The following is a 15823-nucleotide window of genomic DNA, read 5'->3' on the forward strand; positions in this document are numbered from 1 at the left end:
CCCACCTGTCTTCTCCTGAGGGCTAGAGTCTCATTCCTGGAGACCCCTGGGGCGGCTGAGGGTCTGCTTTTGTTATGGGGTAGATCTGACATTTAATTCCTAGGCTTTGAACACAGCATGAATTCAAGAAGGCCACAGGAGTGCTTTTCCACATTTCTACTGATAGCTATTGGACATTTTATGCTTGATAAAACACTAAGAAAGGCTCTCTCAGAAGCAATTTGGTTTTCAAGAGGCTTTTTGTTTTGAGTCACTATTGCCTAGAGATGCTCAGCTCCATTTCTCCAACACAGGAAATCCTGAATTTCTTTTCCGTTTCATTATCCCAACCTATTCCCCTGCAAATGTCGTCTTATATTCACTTCATTTGTTTAACTACATTTATTTCTCGACCTTTTTTCTGTCTTCTGTGGAATGTCTTCAGACGTCTCTCTTCTGAAAGGTAGAAAAGAAATACGAGGGAGAAGTTGGCGTGGAGGACGATGTGGGTTGTTAGTCCAAGAGGGAAGGCAAATGGGGAGAAGCAGGAAGGAAAAACTGAATTTCGTGTAAAAGTGCGGCCCAGACGGGCTGACAGAAAATGCTTTAGGATAACATATACCCTGATTCAGACTGGAAGTAAGTATGTCAGGACAGAAGGCAGATGACTGAGTTAAGGGATATTTTTAAAGAATTAAATCAAACTGAAGGTGGAAAAATAAGCCTAAATATCGGGGTTTTATTCTTGGTTAGGCTAGGTCATTGGCAGAAACCCAAGAGATGCTCTGGGTCTAACCCTGATTTTTACGTAGCTCTCTTGATATTTGTAGGTGTAGTTCTCTGAAAAATGAATATATTTCAGAGCCCCAGTGGACTTGGGTTCAAACACCATTTTCACTGCTATTGTCTCTTGAGCAATTATGGGTTAAATAATGTCAAATAAAGACCTGAGTGAATTGTAGGGGCGGTAAATACTTTCCAACCATAACAGATAAGCTAACCGGCCCATCACACAGCTACGGTCGGGGTCGGTCTCACTCTGCGCATGCGGGGACTTTGCAGGTTAATTACCCTGCCCACATGGTGGGTTCTTATAACGTATAACCTCCCATGAAAGGAAACGCATCAAGGCACCATAGTGTAGAGAGAATGGGTTTCTCAGATCCCTTACATCCAGGATAAGAGGGGTCAGGAGAGCACAAAAACTTGGGTACCGGACGAACCACGAAAAAGGGAGATTTATGACGGACAGAACAACAGTACCTATATCATGGTTTTATTAAGTATTAAATGGGGAGTCTTAGAGCAGATATTCTAGGTGTTCTAGGCCAAGAAGTGCTCTTTTCCTAATCATCTTGGGGTGCATGTGAGAAGGATTCCTAGGAAGGATACACCTAGGCTCACTTTAAACAGTGTGACCTTCTGTCTCTACTGTACACAGAATAACGTTTAAAATTCTCAGGAACTAAAAAAGAAACTCTAAGTACTGTATTACTTTATTTTCATAGTGATTAGGGGAGATTTCAATCAATCCCAGTCTACTGGCTTTTAGAAAGAATAAACTGACACTTTCTTTCAAGAGTCCCCACAGTCTAAGTACTTTTGTGATATACTTGTTATTGCCTTGCCAGGCTTTTGACCATATTTGTCCTTGCAGCCTTTTACCCTAATGCTTCTCATTTCTTTATTATTTTGCAACTGTGATTTGTTTTATACATAATTAAACACTTTGCATTTGCACACAGTCTGCCTCACTTCCAACAGTAGAGGAAATGGCTTGTGTACATTTTAGGAGGCTATGATCTTACAACGCTCCAGGAAACAGGATCCTTGGACTCATTATTCACCAGCTGAGGACAGTCTTTAGACAGAGTGAAGGAAAGGCATAATTCTCTGGAATAAAAGGAAAGATGAACTCAAGGGATTGTAACAGCGTAACTGTTGAGGACAGTTAGTTTGAGAGACAAAGACTGTGGCAATCCTCTCTGGGCATTTTAAACCCACAAATTTAGATAGTAAACTCAACAACTGCGGATTGAACTATGCCATTATCTCAACAGGGGATATTTCATGATGCTCTTTACAGCAAGTGTGAAAATCTGGTTAAAATGTACTTACTAAGCCCATTGCAAGTGATGCAAAGAAGGCCCCCCCCAGGCAAGATGAGGCTGGAAAAGAATCCCCCAGATCAAGGAGCCACTCCAGGCAGCAGACATCCCTGGACCTGAACGACGTCAAGACCCCCGGTGTCAGAAGAAGGGGACAGACTGGAACCGGAGTTGATGCAGGAGCTCAGGCTTGCCTGGCAGTCTTCCTAACACACAGCATGTCTCACGGTGATGAATTTTGTTCAGGAAAAGGCAACCTAAGTAAGAAAACAAAATATCAAAGGTTTATAATTAGTGACGTGGTATGTACCAGTTTTCAGAGGAGTTACAGACCGCACTTCCAAACGGGTTGTTGGTTAAGGAGTGTCAGGGCTGTGCACTTGGATGTGACTTTCCCTGTTGTATACAAGGTGATCTGATCACAAGCAGACTCTTCCCTCCACTTAGATAGCTGTTAGCTATCAATACGGATCTTTGGCAATACTCTTCAGAATAATGGGCTCAACGATTATTTTATGTCTCTCTATATCCGTCCTATTTTATTTTTTAGCTAAAATATAAGTCCTTTAATTAAAAACAAACAATACGAACGTTTCCCACTAAACTGTATTATTAGTGCCATTAAGTGATCTTTGCTACTTCCAAATACAATAGATTTTTTACCTTTCTAGGAGCAAGTTGAAAGATAATAATAGCTTCACTTTATTTCCTTAGAACTTGTATTGAAATATAGTTGATCTACAGTGTTGTGTTAATTGAAGGTGTACAGCAAAGTGATTCCATTTTATACATATATTTATCTATCTACCTATTCTTTTAAAAATTCTTTTCCATTACAGGTTATTATAAGATATTGAGTATAGTTCCCTGTGAATAATAGCATCACTTTAGAAGCGCTGAAGCTAATACTACTGATAAGTATTAGGTGAAATTATTACACATAAACTTTTGAAACAGAGGAAATAGAGTACATTAAAGCCATGGTTTTAGTGTAAGAATCACAAAGCTTATCATTATTGTTAACTATTTCTAAGACAGTTTCAGAAGAATTTTCCGTGTCAGAATGCTGTTAGCTTGTGTTTTCTTTCCACATGTGGATTGTAAATTGATAAATATGATGTTGGCACTTTGTAGATTCATTAACTCCTATTAACCTGAGTGGCCGCCCTACAGTAGCCAGAAGCATGCAGCAGGTGGCACTAAGAACACTTAGCAAAGCAGAGGTCTTCCTTAAATTGCTCTTCAGGGTCACAGAATTGCCTGAAAAGTAAGATACACCAACTAACTGAACAGAGTCCTTCCCGAGAAAGTTACACACTAGATCTGCAAGTTCCAAACACTGTCCTCTCCGTTCAGAGGAAATTAAAGAATTCAAACTAAACACAGAAGTAATGCCATATGGAGCCTCTTCATGAATCAGAATATTGTGATACTTTCTGACATGTGAGCTCACATAGCCATTACTTTTTCATTGTCAGATGAAACACATTCATTTGTTTTCACTTTGTAAACGTAAAATACACTGTGTAATTTTTATATTCCAAGAAAAAGGATGATTCATACAATAGATGGCAAAGCAATATCTGTTGTCCATGATTTCATTTTGTTCCTTCCTTCTCTGATTTCCTCCGAAGCGGTGCTGTGGAATTATTTTTTGTCACAGTTATGCACTTATTCTCTACCTCATACTTTTCTTTAGCAAACTGATATTTGTTGAAGAATTGGATGAAGTTATGATATCTTTAGATGCCTGATAATGCACAACTAAGCCATAGATTAAAAGTGAACTAAGCTAATGTCTTCAATGGAAAATAAAAATCAAGCAAGTTTCTGAGTCAGTGTTTTGCTTTTTAAAATAACCTCTATTATAGAGTAATTTCTTTTGTATCCACAGTGCAAATTACATTATTTTTTTTGTCCACAAGTAACTTTTATATAAACTTTTTTTACATCAATAGCACATATGTATACCAAAATCGTAAGGTGCAATGGGTTTTGAAATGTATTTATTATACAATGGGAAGAAAATCACTTTCTAGTCCTTCTCTTTTAGTAATTGAAACTTCATTTTAAGAAAATCAACTCTTCAGTGGTATGGATAGACAAAGCTGGTCATTTTGGTGAACCTACATCTTGTCTCTATGGATGACCTGTGGTCATGGTACTTGGTTATTCCCCTTGGCTTCTGTTATCCATACCTTCTAAAATTAGCAGTCATAAAACGTTTTTGTGCTTTTTTGCTGCTGATTGAACATTTTCATCAAATTAATTTTACATATAATACAGATGAAAATAAATATGACACCTTCTGTAAAGGAGAGATGGGAAGTAGTTCTTGTCTCATTTCTTTGTGGAGAAACTATTCCCTCCAGGACGATTGTATAGAGGGAGGAAGGAAATCATTGGTTGATCAGATTGTAGTTCCATGAGAGCACCATTTATCAGACTATAGCACAAACTGAATTTAATACTCATCACTTCTTGAAGGTTCTCTATCTTTAAGTGTTACCAAACTCAGGTCTGGCTGCTCACTGCTCAAAAATCAATACCCAAGAGAGAGGGAAATGTTGGTAGAACGGAATGTTGCTTTTAATCAGAATGCTGGCAATCTGGGGAGAAGGTGGACTCATGTCTCAAGACCAAGTCTGAAGATTCTGCTCAGCTATGAAAGTTTTTATTTTTATTTTATTTTATTTTATTTTTTTTTGTGGTACGCGGGCCTCTCACTGTTGTGGCCTCTCCCATTGCGGAGCACAGGCTCCAGACGCGCAGGCTCAGCGGCCATGGCTCACGGGCCCAGCCACTCCGCGTCACGTGGGATCCTCCCGGACCGGGGCACGAACCCGTGTCCCCTGCATTCTCAACCACTGCGCCACCAGGGAAGCCCCTATGAAAGTTTCTAAAGGGAAAAAAGGGGAAGTAATCTCAGTTAATCATGGTGATGGGGGGTCAGAGTCGTCGCCATCTACCACTGTGTGCAGGCTTGTGTATAGGCTTGTCGATTCCTCGTGATCTTTCTTTAGATGCTATCTCGATCATACAGTTTATTCCCAAGATTACTGAACAGGAAGCTAGGGAAAAGATCTGGCCACCTGTTAATTACTTATTCTTCATTTCTACTTCTTTGATCTATTGAAAGAACCAACAGGTTAGGCAAGGTATTGTGTAATCAAAATATTTGAAAGGTGTGCTAGGGCAGGAGATGAGTAGAGCATGGGGGTGCCTGGTTAAAGTTAGTGACAAGACAAGGGAGCCTGCTGCAGAGAGCTCTTTCCTGCCCAAAACTTCTTACATAACAACAGATTTAATAGTTTCTGCCAGCCCTAACATGCATATGTTTATCAGGAGACCACCTGCTTTTGAAGGAATATAATACATCCTGTTTCCAGCAGTGTCTGTTAAAAGAAGAAATGAACCTATAGCTTAGCAATCTCCTCTGTAGACATGCTTGCGGACGTTTGTCAGGATGAAAGAAGATACTGTGTGTTCACTCAGGGTCTTTCAATAGAATATTTGTTCTTCACACCGAAGGTTATAATTGTCTAGTACAGAATTTTCCAAATCCTGTTCCCTAGAACACTAGTTCTATGTGTTCTATGGAAAAATACTAACAATACCTTTCCTTTTAGATGTATTTTTTTCCATGAAACACCCCAGGACACAGGGCCTCTCATACACTAGGCATTCAGTTTTTTTTCCTTTCACTTTTTTTTTTTTTTTTTTTTTGCGGTACACGGGCCTCTCACTGCTGTGACCTCTCCTGTCGCAGAGCACAGGCCCCGTATGCGCAGGCCCAGCAGCCATGGCCCACGGGCCCAGCTGCTCCGCAGCACGCCGGATCCTCCCAGACCGGGGCACAAACCCGTGACCCCTGCATTGGCAGGCGGACCCCCAACCACTGCGCCACCAGGGAAGCCCGTCCTTTCACTTTTATTGAGGTATAATTGACATGCTGTCAATATTCAGTGTGTAAGTTCAAGATGTACAGCATAATGATTTGACTTACATACATCATGAAATGATTATCACAGTAAGTTTAGTGAACATCTATCATCTCACATAGATACAAAATTAAAGAAATAGGGGGAAAAAAGCATTTTTCTTGTGATGAGAACTCTTAGGACTTACTATGCTAACAACTTTCATATATAACACACAGCAGTGTTAATTATATTTATTTTGTTGTACATTACATTTCTAGTACTTATTTATCTTATAACTGGAAGTTTGTACCTTTTGACCACCTTCATCCAATTCCCCCCCTCCACTCTCTGCCTCTGGGGCAGACAAATCTGATCTCTTTTTCTATGAGTTTGCTTGTTTCTTTGCTTTTGAAGTCTAATTGACTGACAGCACTATGTTAGTTATTGGTACAGCACAGTGATTTGATATTTCTATAACATTTCAAAATGATCGCCAAGAGAAGTCTAGTTACAATATGTCACCATACAATGACAATACATAGTTATTGACTATATTCCCCACCCTGTACATGGCTCTCTACTTCTCTCTCTATATATATCTATCTATGATTATTTTAAGTTGCTGATCTCTAAGTTTGAATGGATTTTAATAACCCTGCATTTCTGCTCCCCTACCCCACGTTTACTGTTCTGGACATCATATTATACATCTTTGTGTTTTTGTATCCCTTAACTACATATTATGGATATAGATGATTTTATCACTTTTTTCTTCTAACCTCTCTACTAGCGTTACATGTGGTTGACTTACTACCTTTACTGTATATTTGCCTTTACCAATGAGATTTTTACTTTTGTAATTTTCATGTTTCTAGTTGTGAACTTTTCTTTTTTACTTAGATAAGTTCCTTTAGCATTTGTTGTAAAGCTGATTTGGTGGTGCTGAACTCTTTTAGCTTTTGCTTGTCTGTAAAGCTTTTGCTCTCTCCATCTAATCTGAATGAGAGCCTTGCTGGGTAGAGTACTCTTGCTTGTAGGTTTTTCCTTTCATCACTTTAAATATCAATATATCATGCCACTCCCTTTTGGCCTTCAGTGTTTCTGCTGAAAATTCAGTTGATAACCTTATGGAAGTTCCCTTTGTACATACTGTGTTACTTTTCCCTTGCTGCTTTTAATATTCTCTCTTTATCATTAATTTTTGCCATGTTAATTATAATATGTCTTGGTGTGATCCTCTTTGGGTTGATCCTGTTTGGGATTCTCTGTGCTTCCTGGACTTAGGTGACTGTTTCCTCTTCCAGGTTAAGGAAGTTTTCAGCTGTTATGTCTTCAAATGTGTTCTCTGACCCTTTCTCTCTTTTCCTTCTGGGACCCCTATAACATGAATATCAGTGTGCTTGATGTTGTCCCAGCGGTGTTTTAAACAGTCCTCATTTTTTTTTCATTCTTTTTTCTTTTTTCTCTTTTCTATTCTGCAGTAGTGATTTCCAATAGTCTGTCTTCCAGCTCACTGATCTGTTCCTCAGTATCATTTAGTTTACTTTTGATTCTTTCTAGTGTATTTTTCATTTCAGTTATTGTATTCTTCATCTCTGCTTGGTTTTTTAAAAAGTATTTTCTAACTCTTTGTTGAAGACTTATGACTTCGCACTCTGTTCCTCCATTCTTTTCCCAAGTTCTTTGAACATCGTTATGATCATTACTTTGAACTCTCTGTTGGGTAGATCCACTTCACTTAGTTCTTCTGGGGTTTTATCTTATTCTTTAGTTTTGAATGTATTCCTCTGTTGTCTAATTTTTATTTCTATGTATCTGGTAGTTTGGTTACCTTGGTGAAGTAGCCTTATGTAGGAGACATCCTCTATGTCCCAGCAATGCACTCCCCTCTGGTCACCAGAGCTATATGTTCCCGGGGTGCCCCCTATGTGAGCTGTGTGGGTCCTTCTGCGTGGTGGGCTGACTATGTGGGTGGTCTGGTAGGTGTGGCTGTCCCCCAATCCAGTTGGTTGCCAGGCCTTGCCTTGTGAGGAGGCTGCTGGCCACTGGTGGGAGGGGCCGGGTCATGAAGATGCTAGCTGTGGGAAACCAGGGGGTCCCAGGACTAGTGCTGGCCCAATGGTGGGCAGAGCCAGTTTCTGGAGTGGGTGGTTTGTGGGCTGGAGGTCATGGATCTAATGTCAGACTGCTGGTGGATTGGGCCAGTTCCTGACATGGCTGGCTGCCAGGTCTGGGGTGTCCTAAAGCTGGTGTTGGTCCACTGGTGGGCAGGGCTGGGGCCCAGGCATTCCTGTGGCTGGTCCCAGCCTGCTGGTCAGTGGGCTGGGTCCTGGTATGGCAAGCTGCAGGACTGCAGTCTTCCTGGGGCTAGTGTTAGCTGCATTTTTTTTAATGCTAGAAAAAGTTTAAAATATTTATATATTTGTTTTATCATTATTCTGGAATCTAAGAAAAATTCACAAGAGTATTAAGAAGTCAAAAAGAAAGCACCTGACACAGGCCATTTGACCAGTTTGTTAAAGCAGAGGCAGCATCCACATATTCCTGGTACTGGAAGACCAACCTTGAACTTCTGCTTGTGCGGCACCTTCCAGTCTTGGACCTTTACCACATGATGGTGACATTTTCAGTGCTGAAGGCATATGAAATGCTCACAGATTAATGAGTTCCTGTTGGGGTTCTGACAATACATCATAATTTTAAAATAGTTTGGGGATCAAATAAGTGTGAGATATGCAGCTCTAGAGAGCAATTGTACAGTTATCAATGGTCCATGAATAACAAAATCTGCACATTATTTAGAGGAAGAGAAACATGAACAAAAAATTTTCACATCTTATATGATAAGTAGCAATTTTGTATACATATAATAAAGTCATTATTTTCAATTTTGCCACAGTTGTTTTGATAACATTTCCAATTCTTAAGTACTAGTCTACAGAGAATAAGTGGTATTGTTACTTAAAGATTTTTTTGAATTAATAAACTTCGTGTTTTAGTCCAGTTTCAGGGTAAAGCAAGATGAACAGAAAGTACATAGAGTTCCCTTATACCCTCTGCCCCCACTGTCAACATCCTGAACCACAGTGGTACCCTTGTCACAATTGATGAACCTACACTGGCACCTCATTATCACCCAAAGTTTATAGTATATATTAGATTCACTCTTCGTGGTGTGCATTCTATGGGTTTTGACAAATGTATAATGACATGTATCCACTGTCAAACAGAATTGTTTCACTGCCTAAAATTCCTTGTACTCTACCTGTCATTCCTCTCTCCCCCCATTTATCCCTCCACAACCACTAATACTTTTGCTGTCTCCATGGTTTTGCCTTTTCCAGAATGTTATAAAGTTAGAATCCTATAGAATGTAGTCTTTTCAGATTGATTTCTTTCACTTAATACATGCATTGAGGTTTCCCCTGTGTCTTTTCTTGGCTTGATAACTCATTATTTTTTAGCACTAAGTAATATTTCATTGTCTACGTGTACCACAGTTTATTTATCCAGTCACTTAATGAAAAATGTCTTGTGTGGGTTTTTTTGGTTTGAATTTTAATGAAGTTTAACTTACCAGTTTCTTCTCTCATGGATTGTGCGTTTGGTGTTCTATCTGTAAAAACTCATTGCCATACTCAAGGTCACCTCAATTTTCTTTTATATTATCTTCTAGGAGTTTAAAATTTTTACATTTTAAATTTAGATTTATTATCCATTTTGAGTTAATTTTTGTGAAACATGTAAGGTCTGTGTTTAGATTCTGTTTTGTTTTGTTCTGTTTTTGCATGTGGTTGTCCAGCTGTTCCAGCATACATTTGTTGAAAAGACCATCCTTGCTCCTTTGTCAAAGATCAGTTGACTATATTTATGGTGGTCTATTTCTGGGCTTTACATTCTGTTCCATTGATCTGTTTGTCTGTTCTTTTGCTAATGATCTTTGTAGCTTTATAGTCAGTCTTCAAGTTGGGTAGTGTCAGTTCTCTGATTCTTCTCCTTCAGTACTGAGTTGGCAATTGTTTGTCTTTTGACTCTCCATATAAACTTTAGAATCAGTTTGTCAATATCCACAAAATAACTTGTTGGAATTTTGACTGGGATTCTGGTGCATCTACAGATCAAGATGGTAAGAACTGACATCTTGACAACATTTGCTTTCTATCCCTGAACATGGAGTATCTTTCCATTTATTTAGTTCTTCCTGGACATCTTTCTTCTAAGCCTTGTAGTTTGCCTCACATAGATCTTGTATATATTAGAAATATACCTCGGTATTTTTTTGAGTGCTAATATAAATAGCAATGTGTTTTTAATTTCAAATTCCACTTGTTCATTACTGGTAGATAGGAAAGTGATTGACTTTTGTATATTCGCTTTGTATCTTGCCACCTTGCTATAATTGCTTATTAGTTCCATGATTTTGTTGTTGTCATTGAACCTTTCAGATGTTCTACATGGATGGTTATACCATCTGCATTTTTTAAAAAAGTGTTTTATTTCTTCCTTCCCAATCTAGGTAATTTTTATTTCCTTTTCTTGTCCTACTATATTAGCTAGGACTTTCAGTATGATGTTGAAAAGCAGTGGTGAGAGAGGACATCCTTTCTATGTTCCTGACCTTAGTGAGGAAGCTTTGGGTTTCTTGCCATAAGTATAATGTTAACTGTAGGTTTTTTGTAGATATTCTTTATCAAGTTGAGGAGGTTCCTCCCTATTCCTAATTTGCTGAGACTTTTTATCATGGGTGGGTGTTGGATTCTGTCAAATGTTTTTTTCTGCATCTATTAATATGACGATGTAATTTTTCTTCTTTAGCCTGTTGATGTTACATGTTACATTAACTGATTTTTGAATGTTGAACCAGCCTTGCATACCTGGAATAAATCTCACTTTTATGTGGTGTATCATTTTTTTAATACATTGTTGGATTTGATTTTCTAATATTTTGTTGAAGTTTTTACATCTATGTTCATGAGAGAGATTTGTCTGTAGTTTTCTTTACTTGCAATGTCTTTACCTGGTTTTGGTATTAGGGTAATGCTGGTTTTACAAAATGAGTTAAGAAGTATTCCCTCTGCTTCTATCTTCTGGAAGAGATTGTAGAAAATTTGTGTAATTTCTTCCTGAAATATTTGGTAGAATTCAGCAGTAGCATTCAACCCTTCTTGGCCTGGTGCTTTCTGTTTCAGAAGATTATTAATTATTGATCCAATTTCTTTAATAGGTATATTCAGATTGTCTGTTTCTTCTTGTGTGTTTTAGCAGATCTTGTCATTCAAGGAATTGGTGCATTTCATCTAGGTTGTAAAATCTGTGGGCATAGAGTTGGTCATAGCATCTCTTTGTTATCTTTTTAAAGCTCAGGGTATCTGTAGTGCTGTTCCCTCTTTCACGTCTGATATAAATGATTTCTGTCTTCTTTTTTCTCAATCTGGCTATAGGCTTATCAATTTTATTGCTCTTTCCAAAAAACTAGCTTTTTTGTTGTTCATTTTATGTAATAATTTCTTTGTTTTCAATTTCATTGATTTCTGCACTATTTTTTTTGTTTTTGTTTTTGTTTTTTTTGCTTAATTTGGATTTAATTTCTTCTTCTTTTTCTAGTTTCCTAAGGTGGAACCTTAGATTATTGATTTTAGGTCTTTCTTTTTTCCTATTGCATGTATTCAATGCTATAAATTTCCCTCTGAATGAAGTGCTTCACTTCATCTAACAAATTTGGTAAGTTGATTTTTACTTTCATTTTGTTCAAGATATTTTTAAATTTCTCTTGATATTTCTCCTTTGAACCATGTGTTATTTTTAAGAATGTTTTTTACTCTTTAAGTATTTGGGGATTCTCCAGCTATCTTTCTGTTATTGATTTCTAGCTTAATTTACTGTGGTCTGAAATGTTGTAGAATTTCATTCTTTTACGTGTGTAAGGTGTGATTTATGGCCCAGAATGTGGTCTATCTTGATAAATATTCTATGTGAGGTTGAGAAGAATGTGTATTCTGCTGTTGGATGAAGTCGTCTATAGATGTCTATACTATCTGATTGCTTGATAGTTCTGTTAACTATGTTATTTCTGATTTTATGCTTCCTGAATCCATCCATTTCTGAGAGAGGAGTGTTAAAAGTCTCCAACTGTAACAGTGGATTCATCTATCTCCTTGCAGTTTTGCCTCATGTATTTTGATGCTTTGTTGTTAAGTGCATATACACAAAGGATTGTTACATTTTCTTGATGTATTCACTCTTTATCATTATGTAATGCTCTCTTTATCCTTGATGACTTTCCCTGTTATGAAGTCTGCTCTGCCTGAAATTAATATGGATACTCTCACTTTCTTTTGATTACTGTCTGCATGGTATATCTTTCTCTATCTCTTTCCTTTTAATTTATATGTGTCTTTATACTTAAATTTGGTTTCTTGTAGACAACATATCATTGAGTTTTATTTTTTTATTCACTCTGACAATTTCTGCCTTTTAATTGTTGTATTTAGATCATTGACTTTTAAAGTGATTCTTGATACCCTTGGATTAATGTCTACCATATTTGTTACTGTTATCTATTCATTGTTTTTGTTCTCATAAAGACTTTTTAAGTTGCCAAACTAGCACTTTTAATATAAAGTTATACTTTTTGAAATGTTGTTGAAGGCATTATATTATAAGCTAGTTTGTAATATAGCTTCATAGTTGACTTTTAGATACCATGGAAATACTTATAATTAATTTTTCTAAATTTTCCACAGTCTTTGTTTTCAAGAAGAAAAACTTGACTGATAAGCATGTAATTTCCTGCAATAAATTTGAAAGAAATCACAGGTCAAGGAATTGCAGGTAAGGATATTTTCTCTGAAATGGGTATAAATTTCCACTCTAAATATTTCAACTGATTTATTTGTTTTTAACAGGAGGCTTGGTTAGGTACTTCTAAATACAGTAAAATTTTTATGATAATTTTCAGAAATTTTATTTCTGTTAAAATGTATTTAAACATTCATGTACTTTGAAGTCATTAGTCTTCAGAATGACAAATGATACATTTTGCTCCACCTCTGTTATGTCATAGTAGAATACTTTTTGGTAAAAATTCAGTTTTTATTTTAATCTGGAATGTGCTTTGTAGGTTCGTTTAAAGTTTTGTATAAAAGTTGTAGTTGGATAAGATGGAGAAATCAGTGGCTCCCCTAACTTCTCCTTTTTCAACTATTTACCTGCTCTATTAGTATGATCATGTTGCTTTTGTATTGGTAAGAGGCTGCATTTGAGAGTAGTGATCTTTCGTCTCTAAACCTGAAGAGATGACATATACCGTTCCTGAAATAGTTATTTGATTTGCTTAATTGTATTTTATTTTCTTAACATTTCCCCCCAAATCCCATTTATGTAAACAAAGTGTTTATTAGATTGAATGGCAAGGTCACCAATAATTTTTTAAAAACAAGTTTTACAGAAGATAAAGTTTCTTATATTTTTTACACACCCAGCAAGTGTGAATTAATCCTCAACTTGTTATCACTAATGGCACTGACCTCACGTGATTATTCAGTTTTCATATTTCTTATATTTTAGAAATATAAGTTGAGTTTTGAATTAACTTTTATCTGTGTCTTGAGAATTTTATAAATGGAACAAAGAACATATTGTCATTATCGTTGAAGTCTTAAGTAGTTAATTATATTTAAAGAATAAAGATACTTTTATCTTATTTTTTAAGAGAAAAAAGTAAGAACGTAAAGGATTAAAAGACCGTTTCCTGATATTTTACTTTCTGCTGTGCATAGTCTTTGAACAACAAAATATCAAGAGCAGATATGAGTCCTAAAAGAACATTCCTAAGCTGCTGCTTCAAATAGCTTCAAATATGATGCTCTTGGGGGCTCCCAAATGCCTGGTCACTTTTCACAGTGGCATTTATGGTAGAAAATCTCACAGAATGTCTGACTCTGCTTTTCCATCCCCAGTGGCTCTTCAAGTGCCAAATGACATTGCTGGCCAGAATGATTCTCAGTATTTGTTTTCCCAAAGCATGTACTTTAAAGCTGTTTTTCACACTCTTGAGTTCAATAAGGACAAGTAGCCACGGTCTCTGCCCTCAATGAGCTTCTGTGTATCAAGGGAGAGAGATGGACAACCAACCAAACACAGTCAAGTAAATACCCTGCTCTTAGTGGGAACACAGGGGAGGAAGCTAGTAGTTCTTCTGAAAGAATTAGAAAACCTTTTACAGTTGAGGTCCTTGACCACAGAATTCATTCCACAGAAAATATATCAGAAATGGGAAAAAATTAAGAAAGCCAACTCACAAAAATCTGCAAGCTTGCAAGATGGTATAATTAGTTATTAAAAATAAATCAAGAAAGATGCTTGGCACTGGAAAAAAGGGAGCTACAACTCAGGACATTCAGGTAGAAGGACACATTTCTTCTCTCCCTTTCTAAAGAGTACAAAAATCAACAAAGAATATAAAAATGCTTGCACTCTAGCAGCCATTTGAGTATTTATTAAGTGTAAGCATGGTGATATTTCCTTCGCAGGAGACATCCCAGTTGGTTCTGTCAACAGCTCTTACAGTTAGGCATTACTATTTCCATTTTATAGTTGGAAAACAATTAAGATTAGTAAAGTTGGATAAACTTCCTGAGGTCACCTGGTTAGTATATGCTATGAAAGGGATCCATGCTGTCTGATTCCAAAGTTCATCCATGCTCTTAGCCACTGCAGCATGCTGTCTCCCTTGTACAAGAGATGTGCTGGAAAGAACATCAAGACACCTGGGCCTACCTGGTTCCTGACTTCCAGAAGGAAGCACTCAGGGAGGGGCTTAGCATGGAAGCTCGGTCTCTCTCTGCAGCGACCTAGTTCCAGAATGCTTACTTTGCTGGTGTTTTTTTTAATTGATGGAGATCACCAGATACCTCTTTTCCCTCGGTGAAAACTAAGAAGTTAGCAATCCCTGAAATTCAGTTTCATAATCCAGGAGCATCTCACTCCTTTAGCTTAGAGCTATAGGATAGTCTTTTTTCTTGTTTTTGTTTTTTAAATGTTGACTTGATTTATTTATGTATATATTGGCTGCATTTGGTCTTAGTTGTGGCATGCGGGCTTCTCTCTAGTTGTGTCACCTGGGCTCCAGGGTGCGTGGGCTCCAGGGCACGTGGGCTCCGTAGTTTGCTGTACGTGGCTCGGTAGTTGTGGTGCCCGGGCTTAGTGGCCCCCCCCCACCGCATGTGGGATCCTAGTTCCCCCACCAGGGATCGAACCAGCATCCCCTGCATTGAAAGGTGGACTCTTTACCACTGGACCACCAGGGGAGTCCCTAGGATTGTCTTCCGACTTCCCATTTTCTTGGCATGTGACTACAAAATCCTAACCTACACACACAGAAACCAACACTCCTGGTCTCTACCCTTAAGATCCAACTGATTAAGTTATTTTCTTGTTTTTAATTTTTGGAGTCTCTATCAAACAAAGATTTCTCCACTGTTAATAACTGCGAATTGCCCTGCCGGGGAAATGTGAGATGGGGGATGGAGGTCAGAAACTATCGATTTTGGCTGAGTATTCCTGCTGGATAACAAAGAGAACTTGTGCTGGCAGCCAGGGCATTTCTGTCTCAATCTGCATGTCTGGGGTCCACAGGCTGCAGGAAAAAATGTCTGGCTGACTCCCTGGTGGTCAGTGCAAATTTTTTGTCATGCAAGGCCACGTGGGCATCAGTCAAATGCCTGACTCCTGGGATTGACCAAAGCTACTCTTTAATAGGTAAATCCTGTTCCTCCCTAAAACTATTACTCAGAAATACACCAGCCAGTCACA

This window comes from Kogia breviceps, chromosome 13, assembly GCF_026419965.1.
Source record: "Kogia breviceps isolate mKogBre1 chromosome 13, mKogBre1 haplotype 1, whole genome shotgun sequence".
Taxonomy (NCBI): domain Eukaryota; kingdom Metazoa; phylum Chordata; class Mammalia; order Artiodactyla; family Physeteridae; genus Kogia; species Kogia breviceps.